This window comes from Sus scrofa, chromosome 1, assembly GCF_000003025.6.
Source record: "Sus scrofa isolate TJ Tabasco breed Duroc chromosome 1, Sscrofa11.1, whole genome shotgun sequence".
NCBI lineage: Eukaryota > Metazoa > Chordata > Mammalia > Artiodactyla > Suidae > Sus > Sus scrofa.
In genome coordinates this window covers 26,897,462-26,915,651 of record NC_010443.5, presented here as the reverse complement: position 1 = coordinate 26,915,651, position 18,190 = coordinate 26,897,462, and positions in this window count along the sequence as shown.

Here is an 18,190-nt window from a genome sequence, read left to right as displayed (position 1 = left end):
ATTTTTTTAAAAACTGTTCAACAAAAGAAATGACTCGGATGTCATTCCTCAGATGAAACTGCAATAACACTTTTGTCCTAACACTTGAAAGTATTCCTGATTCAATATGGATCTGTAGCTCCATGCTATCTCTGGACTTGGAACCCTGCAGTGAACTTGGGAAAGTAAATTTAGGGCCCATCTTATATTCCTTAACCCAAGAGTAAATTCACTGGCTAAGAGTGAATTACATTTGTTTTGTTCTTTTTCTTTGGTGCATTTTTTTTTTGTTTTGTTTTGCTTTGTTCGTTTGGGGGCTAAAACTGTTTGAGAGACCCAGGAAGCATGTGTTTTCATTTTTCAAGACAAATTGACATGAATTGTTTTCATTTTGATGGGGGTCCTTGGAGGCAGCTACAGAAAACTCAGACTCATGTAAGGTAGTCCCATAGGCAAGCCAGAGAATTGTGGAAACAGGAGAACCACTGGCCCCTTTACCATTCCGTTCCAGAAAGCTTTTTGGATTTGTTCTGCTTTTTTGGTTTGTTTGTTTGTTTTTGTCTTTTTTTAGGGCTGCACCTGCTGCATATGGAAGTTCCTAGGCTAGAGTTGAACTGGAGCTACAACTGCTGACCTACACCACAGCAACACAGGATCTGAGCTGTGTCTGTGACCTACACCACAGCTCATGGCAACTCAGGATCCTTAACCCACTTGAGCAAGGCTAGGGATCGAACCCACATCCTCATGCATACCAGTCGGGTTTGTTACCGCTGAGCCATGATGGGAACTCCTGGTCTGTTTCTTTTCTTTTCTTCTTTTTTCTTTTCAAAGAAGAACATCCCCATGGTCTAAACAATGTTTTACTGTAAAAATCAAATACCTCCAACAGTTAACCAACAGTAGCATGGCCTGGCTGCTCATCTTGTTTCTTCCCTAGTCTCTCTTCTCAACAGTAATCATCAGATGAACTCATAAATTCCTAGGCAACTTGGGTTTATTTTCACAACATCTATAATGAACACCAAATTCCAACCAAAGTACATTTGGTTTTTTATTGTGCTGATCTTCGTAATTTGGCCCAACTCTATAAATTTTGTGTGTATTTGGTGTGGTGTGTGTTTTGCCAGTCTAGTCCAAGAAAGTCTAAATGTTGGTTTGCAAAAACCCCTAAAGATGATGACACCTTTCCTGAAGTAACATTGGAGTTTAACCTGGAACCAAATTTCCATTTTTTTTTCCCCTAATGAAGAGAAGGATGACTAAATTAGGGGGAAAAAAGTCTATAATTAGCAATATAAATCTTTGCTGATTTCAGGAGGTCACCAGATGAACTGATGCAGACTTCAGGCACATCTGCTCTTTTGGCAACCACTGCCTCTTCCGATCCTTCTCATTGGCTCACGCTAATCAGATGCGAGGCCTCCTGGAAGCGATTTGTGCCTCCCTGGGCTGAGGCTGACAGAGCCGACAAGGATGCCGCATTGCTCAACTCCTGCGAATGCGCCGGTGCTGGGCTGAGCTTCGGGCCACCTTCTAGAGGCCGACAGTTGGGGCAGAGCAGGGGGGCGCGGAATGGCCAGAGGTTGGCTAAAAAATAGCCCTGGGAAGCCCAGGGGAGCACGTTTCCCAGCCCAGGAAGGCAGGCCAGCAGCTCTCTGTGATGACTGGTATTTTCAGGAATGGGAAGAGTGCCCACAAGGTGGCATCATTGGTGCCAACTGCAGATAGAGCTCCTTGGCTAGTTAATCTTTGGAGGTGTGGATGCTGTGCGGGGATGGCAGGACCAAGACGGAAAAGATCATCCTGAAATAATTCAAACCTTAATGAAGTTGTTTCTTTGAACATGCGTAAACAAGAGTGAGGAGAATGGGCAGAGTGTTGCTTTAACTCACTGGCTATTGTGTTGTCAGGCAAGAGGCCAAAGGCCAAGTACCTTGGACAGAACTGGCTATGAATGAGTAATAAATACGAGAGGCGGTACCATCAGCTGCGCACCGATACAGAAATAACTGCGATCGTAAACAATTGGCTTCCTCAGTGGCCAACGACGAGATACACATCCTAGGTTCCAGGCTGAGCTCAGACTGTGCATTTGCGAAGTCTGAGCGGGAAATGGAACAAGAACAAGCTTCTTCCTGTTCTTTAAAAGCTGCAAAGTACTGTCTGTATGTATAGCCAGCCAGAGGAATAGGGCGTTTGAGGCTTTTTTGCATCAATGCAAGGTTGAGAGGCAGTTGTCATCCAAGGGCAATATTCTCCGAGTTCCCAATCCGTTTCTTGCTTTTCATATTCTGGTGAACTCCCTTTCTCTTAAATAGTGCTAGTTTTGCCTTATTTGTGAAACTTTCTTCTGACTAGCTACAGTCAGCAGCCTCCCAAATCAAGCAGTTACAGAGTCTGAGTATATTCATCTAGAAAACAATTCCTCCTGTTTTAAAGTACCCTGAAGTGAACAAAACCCCACTGCTACCTGTTATTTTTACTTTGATAACTGATCATTGAGAACTTATGCTTATAATTTTATGTCCTCTTGCATTCAAAGGGACATATGTCTGTTTTATGGAGCTGCTTAGTCTTCACTGAAACTGACCACTTAGCAGGCTGGTCCAGCTCTGGAGGCGAACAGGCGGTGTGTCACACTTGATCGCTCATTTGGGAATGAGGCCGGGGGAGGGGTGCTAAGGAGGAGGGGGAAGGGGAGTGGAGAAAGTGTGGAGCCGTAGCAGCAGTAAAAACCTCAGAGCAGGGGTGATCCGTGGCTGAGCGTCTACTGAGGGAAGCCTGCAGAGCCTTTGTGCCCTGATATCATTCAAGAAGAGGAGAAAAGAAAGAGAATAAAAATGATCTACTATTTTTGAAAGCTCCCCCCATATTTTGCTATTTTATTTAACTCTGCTCCCATCTACTCTTATTTTCATCTCTCCAAAAACATAAAGAGTTTCTGGAGACAATATGGCTGCAACATGCTTCCAGTGTCTACAGATTCTAATCTCTGACAAAGATGCCTACTTTAACTAGGTATTTCACAAAGAAGTGTGTTTATGTAGCAATAGATGTCTCAAAGTCTTTCATGCGCCAACAAAATGATCTTTGTATGCTACTTTAGAACTGGATAATTCCTTTCTGGTGGACTATCTCTTTGGATACCAGAGTTAAACATTTCTGAAATTTATATATTATTTGTTAATATTAAAGGTGCCCCATCATCAGTCCTGATCTCTGACTTATAACAGCCCCCCCCCGCCACACAAACACATGATTTTGGAATCTCCACTTTAATAAGTTATAAGTTCCCGGAGTAGTTCAGTGGTTAACGAACTCGACTAGCATCCGTGAGGACGTGGATTCCACCCCTGGCCTCGCTCAGTGGGTTAAGGATCCGGTGTTGCCGGGAGCTGTGTTGTAGGTCGCAGACACGGCTTGGATCTGGTGTTGCTGTGATTGTGGTGTGGGCTGGTGGCTACAGTTCTGATTGATCCCTAGCCTAGGAACCTCTATATGTCATGGGTGCAGCCCTAAAAAGACAAAAAAAAAAAAGTACCACATCTATGTCCTTGTTGAGAATATATCCTCTCTTCATCACCCTCATTCTAGTTTCTTGTAAGTCATTACAAAGAAAAATTAAAGCACCCATTAAGGAAATTGTGGTGATGGAGGGGAAAAGGAGAAATGTGCACAGAATTTCTTTTATTGATATTATTCAGAGGTTATCTTTAGTAAGATTTTACTAATAGAATTTTGTATGCAGGGAATTGCTTCTGATTTTAGGCTGTCTACTTCAAAAGAAACTTAGAAAACTCTTTTTTCCCCTCAGTTATATTAAATTATAATGATCATATGGCACTGCAGAGTTTAAGGTGTTAAGCATCATATATTGATATCCATATACTGGGAAATGATTGAGAAAACTCAATCCCCAAAAAAGAATGCAAATGTGTGAAGGCTTAAAATTCAGTAAGCATGAGGATGGTTATATTTTTAAGGCTGTTTTAAAGGATAGTTTTAACCAGCAGTTCATTTTGTTAAGTTGAGATCATCATTCAATGCATTCATGTCCATCTTTTTACGGATAAAGTCGTAGCTATAAGTATATAGTAATATTATATGTAAATATGTATTGCTATATTTGTACAGTATCCAGTTCATCTCTGCAGAGCCCTCAAAACCCGGAAGTGTGGGCAGTTTCCGCCCTGGGGTTGATGGCCTGAGATACAGTGCAGGCAGCTCAGCATCTAGGGTGAGAAATTTAGCATTTCATATTTAGTCTTTCCTGAGGCACCTCCTCCACCCAATGCTTTAGATAGTGGGTGGTATCTCTCTGTAATCACAGAAGGGAATTTTACTTCCTTCAGCCTCTTCTTGCCATTTAAACAAAGGAGGAGATCCAGCCCCACATTTCCAGGTATTTTCTGTGTGATGGGGCTGCACAGGTGACGGATAACTGGTTTGCTAAACTTTGTGTTTGAGAACACAAAAGGGAGTCAAGCAGGTGTCAGGGGACCTCTCTCCAATCTTTTGGGCACATACCCTCTGTTTTCTGGATTGTCAGGGAAAGATGGAGATATATACTTTGACGATACCTGTGTATATAACCCTTGATAAGCCAAAAGTTGAAAGGAACTAGATAAAAGAGGCTGGTAGAGGAGAAAAGAAAGCCATCAAGGAACACTCAACACATATCAATTCCTTTTTCCTTGGTTATGTCATTCTTTGGTATACATAAGGCTTTAGGCAGAATGCCTGGCACAAATGCAAAATGGAAGCGATTCTTTTTTGTAGTGTGGAGAAGACACTAACTGTGCTGACATGACCTTGACAATGCCTTCTGCATTTTATACGGAGAAAGAAGCAGTGGAAGATGAATCACCTGTGATATCCCTTGTCTGCAGCAGAAAAGGAAGGTAATTTATTATCTTTTGCTCTCAATCTACAGATAGGTAAGAAAGTAGATTTAATATAGAATAACCTGGGTGCATACAAATCCAGCAGGTCCATACTTTCCCAAGCAGAGCCCCTTATGGATCTTTTTATGAAAATGCTCCTTTCATACCAGTGGGACCTCTCACAATAAGGCACGATTTCCAGTCAAAACGAATGTCTGCTGGGATGCTGACAGCCGCCCAGTGGGATGGGGTCATATAACAGCACTGCAGGCATCCAAGGGACATTGGTTCTCGACCTCTGTGTCAACCTCCAGAGTTCCCAGGGTCGGGTCAGCATCCTAAGGACGCCTGTGGTCTCATTCTGGGACACCTCTGGGGTATCCCACGGAACAGGGGCATTCTTTGCCAAAAGCGTTCCCAGCCCCATTTTGTGGCTCGCTTTGTAGAGTGACACTGTGGAGCATGAAAACAAAAATGGGGAGTGGACGCTGGGGCAGAGATTGTCAAACCCTGAGGAGCCTGGAAAAGACAGGCCTCCTCTCTGAGATGGCTTTGATGGGAATTACGGATTCATGCTGGAGGAGTTTGAAATAAAGAAAGGATGCTTTCTTTATGCACCCCATAAAATATGTGAGCCACACATATTGCACATTTATATTGTGAATTTTAGTTTTCTGAACATTTGGCGAACACTGGATTATAAGCTTCAAGAGGTATGGAAACGTTGACATTAATATGCCACTCTTTTAGGGTCAGTTTTAAGGAACCTTGTGCTTCAGAACAGTACCTAAGTAAGAGATGCCACTGGACCACAAAGTCTCCATCACAAGTCGGTTGCCCTAGAAGTACGTTTGCACTTTACTTCCTTAGGAACTCACCCTAAAACTTACTGTCTTAGTTTGGGCGCATCTTCCTGGTCATAAGTAAATCATGGAAGGCAACCTGAAGGGTGAGAACTGTTAAGGGGGAAGGTTGATGGGACAACTAACTTTCTGCTTAGAAGAAGGGGAATTCAGGACAGAATTATAATCTTGCATAAAAAAGTATACTCGTTTCTAGGAAAACTCTCCATCATAAGGACACGTTTAAATGATGTCATCTTGTTCAATCCCCTCTAGACTAAAAGGTAGAAATATGAAATGTATATTTCAAGCAAATTTCCACGAACAATGGAAGGAAAGCAACTTTGTGCGTAAGTGGTGAAGTACATCACAATTGGCTTGTGCAGACCTGTTAATCCTTAAAGATGGATAATAAACAAAACACTGCACTTGGCTACACATAGCTGGACATTTTTAATAGCTTATTATGCTTAAAAACATCTTTTCAGACTGAGTTAATATGTATTTACTAAAAATGATAGTAATCCACTTAATAAGTGGTGTGTAGATAACTCTGCTCTTATGCGCCTTATTTATACAAGATAGAAAACACTGTGCTTTTCTATGGAAGTAAATGCCTTTCATCTGAGGGTGGCGGTGGGCTTTGCTTTCTTACTCCTTAGAAGGACTTGTGGAAATCCATGTACCAATCCTACCTCTAGAAGGAAGGGTTCCAGAATGTCCCTCTGACCACCAAAGCTAATATCAGTGTCTAGCTGTGAATACTTGGAAAAGACCAATAAAAATATACTACTAAGGGGTTTCCGTCGTGGCTCAGTGGTTAATGAATCCAACTAGGAACCAGGAGGTTTTGGGTTCGATCCCTGGCCTCTCTCAGAGGGTTAAGGATCCAGAGCTGCCGTGAGCTATGGTATAGGTTGCAGACTCGACTTGGATCTTGAGTTGCTGTGGCTCTGGCATAGGCCAGTGGCTACAGCTCCTACAGTTCCTAGTCTGGGAACCTCCATATGCCGCGGATGCGGCCCTAGAAAAAGACAAAAAAAAAGAGAAGATATACTATTAAAAATCAAATGGGAATGAAATCACTACCTCAAAAAGATATCTATACCCCTATGTTTATTGAACATTATGAACCATAGTGAAGGCATGTAAACAAAGCGTCTATAACTGGATGAATGGATAAAGAGGATGTATGTGTGAGGTGACACACACACACACACACACACACACACACACACACTGAAATATTATTCAGCCATGAAAGAAGGAAATCTTGCCTTCAAACAAAATAAAGCATACCGAGAAAGACACTGTATGACTTCACTCGTGTGCAGAATCTTAAAAAAGAGAAAAAAAAATTGAACTCATAGATACAGACATCAGATTGGTGTCTGCTGGAAGTGAGGGGAGGGTCAGGGTGAAATAGGTGAAGGTGGTTAAAAGATACAAACTTCCAGTTGTAAGTAAGTCCTGGGGAGTAGAATGTACAGTTAATAGTACTGTATTCCAACTTTGCAAGTTGCCAAAAGAGTAAATCTTAAAAGTTCTCATCAAATACAAAATTTGTAGCTATGTAAGGTGATGGGTGTTAGCTAAACTTATTCTGGTAATTATTTCACAGTATTTATTTAGGTCAAATCATTACATTGTATACCTAAAGCTAATAAGATTCATATATCAATTATATGTCAAAAATAAAATAAAAATACTGCAAAGATGCCAAAAAATAAATCAAACGGTTAGAGAAATAAAAGTTGCTGTAAAGAGCTGTTCTCTTAATGCATCCTGTCATAAGCAACGGCTAGTGTATATGAAAGGAAAATGAAATTTTCTCATAAATCTCTTAACTGGTTCTATTTTGCGTATGGCAGGGATTTTAGGGGTGTAAGGCTATTTTTATCAAATCCAGTTGCTTATGCCGTGGAGCATGATGTAGAATTTTTCATACAGATCTCTTGAACTGCGCAAATACTAGTAAACGAATAGTGTTTATCTATCCATGCTGGCTCATCTGACATCTTTCAATTCTGATGATTTTCATGGGACTTTGAGAATCTGTTAACTAGACCTAGTGCAATGTGTATATTTAGTCATGCAAAATAAACACACATTTGTCCTGTCAATGTGTCACGACTGTCAACATCCATCATTTGATGATTTCTGCTTTGGGCTTGAAATATATTGTCTGATTGTCATACATGATCTTAGGCAATTTATGAGAAAATGAGTGCATCGGGGTGGGCCTAAGAGTGATGTTTTATTGAGATGTCAAAAACGCTAACCCTCAAACTTTAAAATTAATTAGAAAATGTTGCATCATCTTGAAAATAGTAGTAACATGAAAGTGACAAACTAGCAAGTAAACAAGGAGACAAAATAAACCCAAACCCTGTATTTATCTACATGTTATTTAATACTGACTACTCATAGCAATTTCTCAGGTTTGCTTCAAATCCATGTAAGGTACTCGATTGGTTTGCAGCTTTTTCAGGTCTGCGCTCCTTCTCCCCAGCCTCACACCAGTCACCAGAGGCAAGCCCTAAGACATCCCCAAATGCCTGTGTCAGATATTTTCTAGGTAGCTATTGTCTTCTAGGTGGGCTGTGAAGGCTCCTAACACAAGCTTTTCCCTGACTTCCTGATAATCAACCCCTGCACAGCCAGTTGGTGGAGACCACCTGGCCATGGGCATGTATTTTGGATCTCGTGATACTCTCATCTGCTCTGATCGGGATGCGCTCATCTGCTCTGGTCTCGGCTTTGGGAAGACATACCCATTTCATGGAGGTAGGTGAGGCTCAGGGAGACAGAAAGGAATGGACAGTAAAGCTTGCATACATTTTAGACCTTCTCTCTGGGCTTGTGTCCACGTGAATCTGTTACAGATCTCTTTATTTTCTTAGGAAAATTTTAGAATCTGCCCATAGGGGTGATTTTTGTAAGATGGGAATAAGAACTGCGTATGTCTCAAGAGCTGTGCCGAGCCTCAAAGGAAAGGGTAGAGACAGAGCTCAGTGCCGATCTGTTATCCTAATGCCATTGTGTAGCCACGAGCCATCCTTGTAAGGCAGAGAGAAATAATGCCACTTAACTATTTTTTAAAAACACAGAACTTTTGATTAGAAGGAACCTCAAAAATCAAACCTCCTCCTTCATTGTGGTATAAAGGTCCAAGAGGGGTGAAGTGACTTGCCAGGGTGACATGGCTCCTCAGGGATGAGAATGAGACTTGCATCCAGATCCCCTCATTCCTGGTTCAAGTCTTCTTTCAACTGTTTTACAATCTGCTTTTTTTTTTTTGCTTTTTAGGGCCTCACCATCAGCATATGGAGGTTCCTAGGCGAAGGGTCTAATCAGAGTTACAGCAGCCAATTTAGGCCACAGCCACAGCAACGCCAGATCTGAGCCACATCTGTGACCTATACCACAGCTCACAGCAACATTGGATTCTTAACCCACTGAGTGAGGCCAGGAATTGAACCCACACCTTATGGTTCCTAGTCGGATTTGTTTCTGCTGCACCATGACAGGAACTCCCACGGTCTGCTTGTTTTTGAACCCAACATTTTAGCCATGTAGACACTTAGGACCCTTTGGGGGAATAAGTCGAATTCTTTTTTTTTTTTTTTTTTTTAAGGGCCACATCTGGGCATATGGAAGTTCCCAGGCTAGGGGTCGAATCGGCTCTGTAGCTGCTGGCCTATGCCTCAGCCACAGCAACATGGGATCCGAGCCATATCTGTGACCTACTCCACAGCTCGTGGCAGTGCCAGATCCTTAACCCACTGAGCGAACCCGACCCCTCATGGGTACTGGTTGGATTTGTTGCCACTGAGCCACAGTGGGAACTCCCATAAGCTGCATTCTTTAGAAAAAAAAAAAATTAGCCTTCTGGACCACAGCACTTGATTTCAAAAAGTGCTTCTGCAAGAGAGTTAAATGCAGGCAGTCTTCTTTTTCATTTCATTTGATTGAGTGTGTCTCAGAGAACCCAACACATTTTCTGTGTCCAGCTAGACACAGCCACCATTTCCCTACTCTCTGGAAAAAGCCCTTAATTATGAATGATATGCATTTCCTAGTGAAGACTAAACAGCACCTAGCAATCTTATCTCTTCAACAACAGCGAACTGAATGTCTGGATTCTGGGAGCAGAAGGAAGTTTGATTGCATGGAGGCATCAGAAGATTAAGGTGAGAGTAGATACACTTGGGAAAGGGAAAATAGACCAAACTGAAGAGTGTGTGAAAATTAGCTCATCTGATTTGATGTGAACATCTGCAGAAATTGTTAATGGGCACTGTGTCTAATTAAATCCACCAGACATATGCATGCCTGTTATCAGCAGAACTGTGTTCTTCCCCACGCTGCACCTGTTGCTGGCAGGGCTAGACTTGCATTCTGTCATGTGCAATGTCAAAAGGGTTCGAGAGAGAGAAATTCAAGGCTCCAGTCTGATTCACTTAGAGACAAGCACATCTCCAGTGGGATATAGCCAGTCTCAGAACTCAAATACAGACCGAAAGACAGATTCACTGAGATCTCATGACTCTCCAACCCAGAGTGCCTCACAATTCTGACTGGAGCAGGAGACCTCTGGGTGGTGTGGATTTGAGAAACGTATTGATTCATTTCTTGGAGTATTCAGTCTGTTCCACTGAAGGACAAATGGTTGCGTTCACGTCAGCTTCCATGTGTATACAAATGATTATTGTGCAAATAACAAATGATCTTTGTACATCTAAACAGGCTGGTTTTGGACAGATGTTTGCTTGGTTATTTCACCTTTGGTCAGGCATTCCTTTGTGTCTAGTTATGTCTCAAGCTGTTCCTTTGATAAATCAATCTCCATTAATTCAGACAGAGCATCTCCCCAGATGTGTGGATATTGGCTCCCACCCAGTTCATTGGTCTGCTAGTGGGTACAAGTTGCATTGAGGAAGCAGCAGGGCACAGTGACAAACAATGCAGACTCTGGAGTCAGTCCCGGCTCTCCATTTGCCAGCTAGGTGACCCCTTAGGAAGAATTTAACCTCAGTTTCCTCATCAGTAAGGTGGAGATAATAATAGCATCTACCCCATACAGTGTACGTGAGATTCTAGTGAAGTGATGCATGTCAGGTGTTTAGGGTTACACTGGCAAGATGGAAATGTCCATCCACAGTGGATAGTTTCATTCATTATTACTGAAAAGCTCTATCCAGGAGGCATCAGTTGTGCTCAGTTCTCAAGAGAAGTGTAAATTAAAAACTATGCCTGAAATTGAGTAGATCTTTTTCAAGATCTATCATATTACTTAGACCCCAAATGTTATTTATCTTGGTTCCATTTACCAGTAGTCAGTTTATCACATCTGTACCTGCACCCTGCCTGTGCCACATTGGTACATGTTCATGAGCTGATATCTTCTGAGAAATTAAAATTTAGGCTGACAGACAGGGGACTTGTGTTCTTGGCAAGATTTCCCCACTAAATTTGTAAAAATGTAGATGGTCGCTATTGCCTACTTAAGTTTTTAGCTATTGGTATGATAAAAAGGGAATATTCCAAATCTGTTACCCCTCACTCATGGTCTAATTAGGAAATTCTAGGAAATAGATCCTGGAGGGAAGGGAAGGTGTGGAGAAGAGGCTGTAAGAGAATAAGATTTCTAGTCCCTTCACTGAGTGTATCTCTAACCACTTACCAATGCTTTCCCCCTTCCTCATGCCAGGCACATCACCCCAGGGTGACATAACCAAGATGAATGAGATCATGATGTGATGCACTGTGTGCTCTTAATAGAAGTTGTGAGATAGAAGGCGAAGGATGCTGTGTCCATGAGGTTAACCTTATGGACAACTTCTCAATAAAGATAAACCAAGGGTGGGGAGACATCCTGCAGCAGAAGACACATGACATTCCCGTAGTTGACACTGATACTCCATAGGTTCTCTTAACAGACACTTTCTTATTTTTATTTGTTCATCTGCTTTTATTTCTGCTGCTATATTGAGATGTAAATGGTGATTAAAACAGTTCTTTAAAAAACAATATGCTCTTCCTGCCACAATATATTTAAACATTGTTTTCAACATACACTTAAAATTTTTATCCTCTCGGGAGTTCCCGTTGTGGTGCAGCCGAAACGAATCCAGTTAGGAACCATGAGGTTCTGGGTTCGATCCCTGGCCTCGCTCAGTGGGTTAAGGATCCGGCATTGCCATGAGCTGTGGTGTAGGTTGCAGACGCGGCTCGGATATAGTGCTGCTGTGACTCTGGCGTAGGCTGGCAGCAACAGCTCTGATTAGACCCCTAGCCTGGGAACCTCCAGGTGCCACAGGTGTGGCCCTAGAAAAAGATAAAAGACAAAAAAAACAAAAAACAAAAAAATTTTATCCTCTCGTTTAACACAATATATTCAATTAGACTTTTAAACAACATTCTATGATGTTTTAAATGAATATGTTAGTCTATTTTCGTGAAGATTTTAGAAAATTTATAAAGTATAATGTTAGAAGGAAAAACAGACTAAACAGACATTAACTTTCATACTTACATCTCCTCCATATCATGTCTGAGAAATTTCTTCTCAAATTAACCCCTATGGAGTAAAAGTCTGTGGAAACAGATGGACTCTGCACCTTCCCCTAAAGGTCAGCTGGCTGGAGTGCTGTGAGTTTGGCAACCAATCCCTTAATCAAGGACCTTCCCATAAGAAAAACTTCATTTCAATTCAAGTGACACAAATGGGATTCAGCTTCCATCACAGACCCAGCATTCAGTTAGGCCTCCAAAAGATTCTCTTAGCAATGATAATGATGGTGATGATGACGATGAGGTTTGTGAGGGTGTGAAGCCCCTTATCTTTTCCGAGGGACATCCGTGTGCATTCTCACAACGGAACGCTACAGCACCGCGGAGTGAGAAATGCACGGGCAAAGTATATTTTTCCAGGTGAAGCAAAGACGCATGATTCCATCTGGGTTCTTGAATTTCTCACATCAAAAGAACTTTAAGATGTGTTTGAATATATCTGGGAAGAATCCAATTTTCACATTTTTTAATGTGCCGTCTCAACTAGTCATAATACCAGCAGCTCTGGTTTGGGGACCACAGAACTCACAAAGTGTTCAAATAGGACAGTCTTTGCAGCCCTTCACTGACTCTGCCTGTAAGAGTAACCAACAGGAAATATGGTCCTCATAAATGACTCTTAGGCAGATGTGTGCTACAGATGCATTGTTCTGGGGAATCTGAGTTTCTGCCATAAGAAAACCCAAGAATGAGTTTCTTATGCTCTTCACTGCTCTTCACTGAGTCTTTGGACAGCACCTATTTTATGGTCTTAGGTGGAAATACTTGCTTAACTGTGTGTTTGACAGAACACAAAATATGTGTCTGCATGGAGTGCCTATTGGATCATCTCTGTGACCATAGTACAGCTCAAAAGAACTTGAATTTTCTTTTTCTTTCTTTCTCTCCTTCTTTTTTTTTTTTCCCCCCCGACAACTATTGTTAGAGTGTCAAATGGGCATCTCTCTCATCTCCCAGATTGATGGCATCGTCTAGGACTTCCCACATAGACAAGATAAACGAAAGGCTTCCACGGACAGGTATGTAACTGTGGAGACAGCAGCGCTGCAGAAGAGGCCTCCTGATCAGAAAGAATGTCTGTCCCACAGTCAACTCTCTGGCTCTGCAGTCACCTTTGACATGACTTGTTGAATAGGAGTTTGTTTTCCAATTTCCATGGTTCAGCCTTAGGCCATGCAAAGTAAATACTGGTAAATGAGCAACAGTAGGTTCAAAGGAACATAAGACGAGAATCCCTCCTCCCTTGGAAGACAGTTTGGGTAGCATTCACATGTGAATCAATCTGTTTGAGGTCTTTGAAGTGACTTTGATTAAGAGTTGTTGCCCAGTAGTAGTGAAATGGGTGGGGCCATCAAAAGAACTGGCAGTTTCAATATGGACGCTGAGTCTGCGAACACACCACACATCCAGAGAGAGCCCCAGGTAATGGTCCTGTGCACAAAATGCTTTCAGCCTCAGAAAAGCAAACCAGGAACTCATTACTATGGAGATTTGCCTGGGAACGGGTTTTGTTTAAAGGAAAGAGAAAGTGCCAAAAGACTTCCTGTTTCTACAGCCTTGAATTAAATTAATTCATAGTCCATTAAATTCTTTTTTTTTCAGTGCTTTTTAATGACAGAGAGTAATAATTTCCCTTGAAAAACAAGCTATTTATATATTACCAGTACATATGACTAGTCTGTTTATGAATAAAACCCCAAATAATAATAATTAACACCTCTCCCAATTTAGGAGCTGCATGAAATCAAATACAATCCACTAAACTCCTTGATTGTATTAGAAGTGTTGAAGTTAATGGATATTTAAATTTTGTAAGCTTATCAAAATTCAACAATCTTCTGAAATAAGAAAAATAACAATTTATTGAAAAACTAAAATTTCTACCCACTGCACCTAAATAGAAGAATTTTGAAAATAACTAAAAATCTATTCTTTTGCTTTCTATCTTAAAATTCAAGGGACTATAAAATTTGCATCTGAATAGTTCATGTTTTCCTATTTAACGTAATATTCTCTCCACTTAAAAATATCCTTTACTGCCTAGTGCTACCAACTGTGGAATTACCTCTCCATTGCTTTTTTTTAATTTTAATTATTTTTTATTATTACAGATTAATTCTCAAACAAACATTGCTCAATTTTGGAAGCCAAACAAAAAGGAGATATTTGACCAGGAATATAGTTGGCACAGCAGCTTTGTGGCCAGAGATAAATTAGTAACTGAGTGACTTGGGTCAGTTTTCTTACCTTTTGGAGACTTAGTTTCACTATATAAAAAATGGGAACATAATACCTTTGCTATGAAGATTAGAGAAAAAAAAGTGAACCATGACCTATGCAATTATTTTTTTTCAAAAATTGTAATGATTATTATTAAATTTCTCAGGCCTATTTTCTAATTTTCATCAAGTCTACCACCAGCTTCCTTTAGTTGGCTCTGTTTTGGCTTGGGGCAGCACTGGATCTCATGTACGTGTTTCCAGTTTTCAAAGGATTTGAATCATAAACACACACATACACAATTAATTCTTAAATTAATTTCTCCTAGGGATGGTCATTTATACTATGAATAACTATAATGAATGTATTCTAGACCAATGGGTTAAAACAGACATGAAAGGTAGGATGACATCATTATTGGCTCCAAGTATAATGAGGACAAACACATTCTATTCTAACAAGATTATTTGAATTGTTACCTAATTTGATTCAGAAGGAGTAAGAAATTTCTAGTTGGTGTGGGGAATAGTCTCTTTCTCTGAGCAGCAAATAATTTGAAATTCATTATCTTTTTCTAGTCCTCTTGACTACTCCTGAGGTACCATATCTGGCAGAGGTGCTGGTCCTCTTTATCTATGACTGAAAAAGAGCCAATGCTGCTGTTCTCAGCAAATTCTATTTTCTAAAAGACTGAAAGATCTGTGTACATTATAAGAAATAATATTGACTGATTATTACAGGAATTTTAGGAGATCTCGAGGGCCCCAAAAGAAGGTTACCTTGAATACCCATATAACTCCTGAACGAGTTTTCGTGATTCACGTAGTCAACCAGTTACCGTTGAGGGGCCAAAGCTTTGGTCCTCCGAGTCTACCTACGGGAGACCCAGCAGAGTTTCTCTGTTCAGGCCATAGCAATGAAACCTGGATCGAAAGTTAGTTGTGGGTTTACATTGAATTTATAAAGGGTGGAAAAACAGGAGACTTGAGAGTTTTCATAGGACAATATGCCAAGTGAAGTGGTGATGGACCTTGTGTGCCAGGAGTGCTGCTAGAATTCCTTCCCCACATTCACTCTCAGCAGTTCCAACCCAAACATAGCTGAAGCACATTGTATCAAAAACTAGTTCTTGGGCCCTAACACCACCCTCTCTCCCCAAATAAGTCTTTCTTCTAAGGAATTAAAAACACCTTCTGTAGCTCACAACACATCTTTGTAGACTTTTGATTCATTGGGAATGATGCCCTTCTTTTCCTCCATCCTGTCCCAAACTTCCACAAGTTAAAAAAATGATGTCTTCTTCTACCCAAACACTTCTTTTTTAAAAAGCTAAGTATTTTCAGTTGCCATTAAAAGTTCAGAAGGAGAGGATGAGATGACAAGGAGGAGTCATCCTTCACACACTTTACTCATGAGAGAAGAAATTTCAGGCACCTCTATTCATGATGCCACAGAGATCACTTAGAGATAAAAGCTGGTGGAGCAAGGATCAGAAGAAGATACTCCAAGAGGTAATCAGTTCATAATAAGAAAAGAAAAGAAAAGAAGAAAAGACTTTGGGGGAGAAGAGGGAAAGTTCCCACACAAAGGAGGAAAGACAAGAGAGAGTGCCTTTGCCAGGTAAATATGCATTGCAGGGGTGACTTATTCCATCCATTGCTTATAAAAAAGAAAAAGCTGGAGTTCCCGTCGTGGCGCAGTGGTTAACGAATTTGACTAGGAACCATGAGGTTGCAGGTTCGATCCCTGGCCTTACTCAGTGGGTTAAGGATCTGGTGTTGCTGTGAGCTGTGGTGTAGGTCACAGATGCGGCTCAGATCCCGAATTGCTGTGGCTCTGGCACAGGCCAGTGGCTATAGCTCTGATTAGACCCCTAGCCTGGGAACCTCCATATGCTGTAGGAAGCGGCCCTCAAAAAGGCAAAAAGACAAAAAAAAAAAAAAAAAGAAAAGAAAAGAGAAAAAACTGTGCCTTGTTTACTTGTGTCCGTCTGTTTCATTAACTTAGAGAATATTTCTATTTGAGTTTTATTTGGTAATTACCGTTATCATTTATAACTGGGAACTATTCATATTTAGTGGGAACCGAATTAATGTTTGCTGCTAAAACAAACTTTACTAGAAAGTAATCTCTGAGTCTGATGATCCTCTATCAAAGATAACGTTTGAATTTGACAAGTCTGCCTGTGACCTACATACTCACATGCAACACTGATTACAATGGATCTGATCTTTGGTTCTGATGTGGCTACACCTTAATTTGCATAATCCATCTTTATAGTTTATAATATGATGTCACATGCATTATTTTTATAGTGAGGCATAGCTCATAGACTGATTTTATGGATAAGTAATCTACGGCACAAAAGAAGAGGCAAAGGCAGGACTGAAGCTAGGCCTTCTGGCTCCAAATTGTGTCAGCTAATAGACAAATTAAATGCACCGGACACAATACCTTTCTTCCGTAAGTCTACAAAAAAGATGTCATGATGACTGTTCTTGGTCTCGAGCAGGCAGAATTATTTAACATCGTCCCGATGTCTTACGAAAATTTATAACGACTTCAGAGGTAGGGCGGGCCCCCATCTTTCAGAGGTTGAATGATGTGACACTACTGATTGACACAGACTCAGCTCAGACCTCGGGAAGAGCAGGGGGGGGAACAAGCCAAGTCACAATCCAAATTAGTGCAGCCGCTTCTGCAGCAGGATGAACACAATGTGGTCTTTGACCAACCTTTCAAAGCCCCGTGTAGCTTGAGCACTGATGGCACTTGTTAAAGAAGGGCAGGGCGGTGCCGAGCTGACAGCCTGGAACACTGACCAAAACACTGCGACTGACGTGTAAATCACCCTCTGACCGGGGGTCCCGAACTTGGCAAAGGAAATGTCATCTCCAGACTTTGCCCGGCGTGTGTTTAAGCAGAAATGGACCCTCCAGGTGCCTCTCTCCAGCTCTGCAGACAAGTGACATAATGCTGGTAAAAACAACATTTGGGGAGTTTGTTCCCAAGACCAGCTGTAGATTTTTTTTTTTTAAACTCCTTTTATCTGAAATTCAACTACATTTCCCCCCTTAAAATGCCACATCTTTCTATGTTCAGAGCATAGGAAGCGGAGGACGTATTTAGTCAATGTATCAAATATTCCCACTCGCCAGGCTGAGATTCCTCCTCGCTGCCTCTGCAGCTGCCACCCTCTGGGCTGTCTTTCCACAGATCCTTTTCAACCTTCTCGCGCCTCCCTGTTGGACTCTGCCTCATACTGGTGATTTGGACAAGACCTCAGAGCAACCTGAGATGTTTGATCTATCCATGGGATTTCTGAATGGTTCATTTCTTCTCCTTCTGCTGGTCATTACTAGTGAGTGAGAGAAATGAAATGAAAAGCCAGCCATTCCTGACAGTAACTTAGCCGTTCTTGAAAATACTGACGAGGAAGAAGTCACAATGTATGTCAACACACGGGTCAAATGGTACAAACTTCCAGTGATGAAATAAAAAAAATCACGGGATATAATGGTGATTATAATTAGTAGTACTGTATTGTGCATTTGAAAATTTTAATTTTAATTTTAAAAGTCCTCATCACAAGAAAAAATTTATAAGTCTGGTGACGGATGTTAACTAAACCTTCTTGTGCTGAGCATTTTACAATACATATAAATGTTGAGTCATTTTGTTGTACAC